The 5000-nt window shown below is 42.5% G+C and overlaps 1 protein-coding gene across 1 annotated transcript in view; it reads left to right on the top strand.

Moving 5' to 3' along the window:
• The window catches only part of LOC139406520 (CUGBP Elav-like family member 5), a 372414-nt gene that overhangs the window by 333484 nt on the left and 33930 nt on the right, over positions 1-5000 (top strand). The gene's annotated exons all lie outside the window — the stretch shown is intronic.

The following is a 5000-nucleotide window of genomic DNA, read 5'->3' as shown; positions in this document are numbered from 1 at the left end:
CCCTCTTACCCCTCAACACCCCCCAGAGCAGGGCTGTGAGTTAACTAACACAACCCATTACCCCTCTTACCCCTCAACACCCCCAGAGCAGGGCCGTGAGTTAACGACACAACCCATTACCCCTCTTACCCCTCAACACCCCCCAGAGCAGGGCTGTGAGTTAACTAACACAACCCATTACCCCTCTTACCCCTCAACACCCCCAGAGCAGGGCTGTGAGTTAACGAACACAACCCATTACCCCTCTTACCCCTCAACACCCCCCAGAGCAGGGCTGTGAGTTAACTAACACAACCCATTACCCCTCTTACCCCTCAACACCCCCAGAGCAGGGCTGTGAGTTAACGAACACAACCCATTACCCCTCTTACCCCTCAACACCCCCCAGGGCAGGGCTGTGAGTTAACTAACACAACCCATTACCCGTCTTACCCCTCAACACCCCCCAGAGCAGGGCCGTGAGTTAACTAACACTACCCTCAACCCTCCATACCCCTCTTACCCCTCAACACCCCCCAGAGCAGGACCGTGAGTTAACTAACACAACCCATTACCCCTCTTACCCCTCAACACCCCCCAGGGCAGGGCCGTGAGTTAACTAACACAACCCTCAACCCTCCATACCCCTCTTACCCCTCAACACCCCCCAGAGCAGGGCAGTGAGTTAACTAACACAACCCTCAACCCTCCATACCCCTCTTACCTCTCAACACCCCCTAAAGCAGGGCCGTGAGTTAACTAACACAACCCCCAACCCTCCATACCCCTCTTATCCCCCAACACCCCCCAGGGCAGGGCACCATCCACACATGGCAGACCCCAGGCTCTTTGATGAGCTCACCTGTCCAGTGCTGCTCCACTCCCACATCCTCTCCCCAGGGCCCCAGAGCTGCACCAGGGGCCAGAGATGATTCAGAATATTACATAGGAATCTTATCTCCACGCACACCTCTTTAGCCTGCGGACAGAGCTACTGCCGCTTAAAGGGAAATGGAATTAAGAAAAGGTTTTAGTCCAACACAGATAAAAACCTAAACCCCAGTCACAGCAGACTGTGATACAGCAGATGTTTATATTTATAAAATAATTACATTTTTTCTTTATTTACTTATTTGTACGCACGGGCAGATTTTCTTCTTCTTCTCTAAATGCCAGGATGAATTTTTGAGGCTGCCCAAGTCTCAGGGGCTTCCCCATTTTCCTGACGTTCATATCACAGGCACGGGGACCCGTATGAAATGTGTAAATTGACCGTCCCAGAGTAATTGCGAGGCCATCTCTGTGCTCTCTCCAGTAAAACTCCTGCCTTCATTACAATTCATGAAATGCAGCCCATCCCCGGGAAATGTGGAGAAATGCAAATATTTCAGGAGTGGTGGAGGCGTTGGTGGTCTGCTGGGAGAGCATTGTCTCCCGCTCAGGTTGGCCATGACTCTTACTTACTGTGGCAGAGCCCCACGCACCCCATCACACACACACACACACACACACGCACACATACACACATGCATACACACATAGCTACACACTCTGTCACTAACTCTATGCCACACAACAACATGTGTCTTGTTTTTCCAGGCACTGCTGCAGCATGACAATGAGGTGGGTATATGCAAATCCATTGCTTAAGTTTTGTGAATGATACGTCTCGAGTCATGTTAGATATTTGATCATTATAGTTACATTTATTAGATATTAGTTACAGTCATTATAGTTACATTTATTAGATATTAGTTACAGTCATTATAGTTACATGTATTAGATATTAGTTACAGTCATTATAGTTACATTTATTAGATATTAGTTACAGTCATTATACATGTATTAGATATTAGTTACAGTCATTATAGTTACATTTATTAGATATTAGTTACAGTCATTATAGTTACATGTATTAGATATTAGTTACAGTCATTATAGTTACATTTATTAGATATTAGTTACAGTCATTATAGTTACATTTATTAGATATTAGTTACAGTCATTATACATGTATTAGATATTAGTTACAGTCATTATAGTTACATTTATTAGATATTAGTTACAGTCATTATAGTTACATGTATTAGATATTAGTTACAGTCATTATAGTTACATTTATTAGATATTAGTTACAGTCTTTAACTACACTTTAAATGTTTCTTTACTTTTTAATAAACTACTACACCCTCCCAAGAAGAAAACCCACAATGACAGAGAATAACTTTATCTCAGAATATCCTGTATGTATTCCTCCTTTCGTTTGCCAGTGTATATATAGCTAGCAGGGTATGGAATACAGACATCTACAGGGATCCTATATATACACACAGTACAGTAAAATGCAAATTCAAAGAGCTGCTTCACAAATACAGCAGTGGATAGGATTATGGAGCTGAGCTGACAGCCTGTAAATTGGATTTTAGTCAAACCAGGGAAGGGGGGGGGGGGGGGGGGGGTTGTGAACACAAATTGGAGGGATACAATACTGACAACATGTGCCAAAAATGAGAAATGTGCCATTTTCAAGATAGATGCAGCACTGTTTTGACAGACGACATCCCATTTGTGATTTCACAAAACATAGGGAGAGAGAAGGAAGATAGTCCTATACCATTCCAAATGGCTGATAATAGTTGTTTTAAAGAAGCAGTGTAAATACACAAAAAAACAAGCTACCCATTTTTCCCTGTCGTCTGTCAATAGACATGGAGCATATTTGTACATGTTTTGATTTGAGTCCCTACTTCCTCTCATCTCAATCCATGTGTATATTCTTAAGAACAGCCATTTCAGCTTGCTGAATTTTTCTACAATTTATTTAACCTTTATTTAACTAGGCAAGTCAGTTAGGAACAAATTCTTATTTACAATGACGGCCTACCTCAGCCAAACCCTAACTGGGACGAGGCTGGGCCAATTGTGTACCGCCATATGGGACTCCCAATCACAGCCAGTGTTGATACAGCCTGGAATCAAACCAGGGTCTGTAGTGACGCCTCTAGCACTGAGATGCAGTGCTTTAGACCTCTGAGCCACTCGGGAGCCACAACCCTGTGTCAATGTGAGAAGGGAAGGCTTGGAGATGTGCGACACTAGAGGCACAAAATCACCCAAACAGATGTATTAGGTTGAATGTGCGAAAAAATAATGACTTGAGAAAGGAGTTGTTTTAACAATGTGAAAATGGTAAAGTTATGTGTGGGTAGATGTGGGAGGCACATGAGTGTAATACTCACATTGTAATACTCCCTGTTGGAACTAGTCAGATTATATATATAGCTGATGCTTTTCAACACAACCCATTCTAACAGATATGATCAACTATAAAAACTAAATGTAAATTGAGAATGTCTTTTACAAAACATCCGTAATAGAGAGGACTTACAACTGATATTGAACTGATTTGCCTGTACTCTCGTCTAATCAAAACCACCAGTCAGTTCATTGCACAAGCAGGAACTATGCACAGCCAATAACTAGGAGGATGTTTTATATGATGCCTAATTAAAGGTCCCAAACATAATACAAGAGAGAAAACATTTATTTAGGTAAGGCAACTGTACAGATCTTGAAATGTCATTAAAAAATGACCTTATAAGTGTGACACCCTCCCAAACCAACACACACACACACACACACACACACACACGCACACACACACACACACACGCACACACACACACAGCAAAGTGCAGCAGGGATTAAACAAACCCTATTAAACCCCACTAAGGAGATACATGATGGTAACAAATGAAGCCATTAAGCTCAGTCCAGGAAGTTGCAGTGGACTCCATTGTCTTCAGATTTTCTCTGCTAGAGTGCACACCAGTCTGCAGTTTCAGGCAATCTGCAGGTCCAAGACCTCAATAACCGGGGTTTTCTCTTTTGCTTGCTCCCCCCCCCCACACACACACACACACTCACTTCTCCTTCCTAGCTCCCCCATTCTCTCCTCCTTCTCAGTACCTGTGCAGGACTGGCTGGAAGGGTCACATGTGACAGTGCTGAGAGTCAGCGAGTCACAGAGCAGTGCTATAGAGATAATTGCCATGTGATAAAGAGGTGATTGCCTGCTGGCGCCAGGGGAGAATAAAACCATCATGTTGCAACAAAATAGCAGATAACTGACACTAAATGGATGCTGTAGCACGGGCAACTTTTTCCCTGCTTCTTTTCTTCTGCCTTCGTTTCTTCGTTTTCTTTCCTTTATTTTTCTGGTCGTAGCGAGAAAAGGTTATGGGCGTGATGATGAAGACTTCGTTCAATTGTATTTAGCTCTTTGTCTGCCACAGACATTTTGCTATCTACTGCCGAGGATAAATATACCATCTGAATGTGGATGAACGTTGTAGAAAAATAAAATTACTCTAAATATCTCTGTCAACACTTCCAGTTGGTTGACCAAATTACTCTGAATATCTCTGTCAACACTTTCAGTTGGTTGACCAAATTACTCTGAATATCTCTGTCAACACTTTCAGTTGGTTGACCAAATTACTCTGAATATCTCTGTCAACACTTTCAGTTGGTTGACTAAATTACTCTGAATATCTCTGTCAACACTTCCAGTTGGTTGACCAAATTACTCTGAATATCTCTGTCAACACTTCCAGTTGGTTGACCAAATTACTCTGAATATCTCTGTCAACGCTTCCAGTTGGTTGACCAAATTACTCTGAATATCTCTGTCAACACTTCCAGTTGGTTGACCAAATTACTCTGAATATCTCTGTCAACACTTCTAGTTGGTTGACCAAATTACTCTGAATATCTCTGTCAACGCTTCCAGTTGGTTGACCAAATTACTCTGAATATCTCTGTCAACACTTCTAGTTGGTTGACCAAATTACTCTGAATATCTCTGTCAACACTTCTAGTTGGTGGACCAAGGCTTTTTATCAGCGCCAGTTTGTATCTCCCACTCTCATTCCAACATAATTACAGGCCTGAGCTTCCAACTTTCTGCATTGTAATTCTGAAAAAACATCACTGAATGCCATGGTGTTATGCATGACAGT

This window comes from Oncorhynchus clarkii, chromosome 4 (genome assembly GCF_045791955.1).
Source record: "Oncorhynchus clarkii lewisi isolate Uvic-CL-2024 chromosome 4, UVic_Ocla_1.0, whole genome shotgun sequence".
Lineage (NCBI taxonomy): Eukaryota > Metazoa > Chordata > Actinopteri > Salmoniformes > Salmonidae > Oncorhynchus > Oncorhynchus clarkii.
Note: the sequence above shows the minus strand (reverse complement) of the source record. Positions and strands in the feature narration are given on the sequence as shown.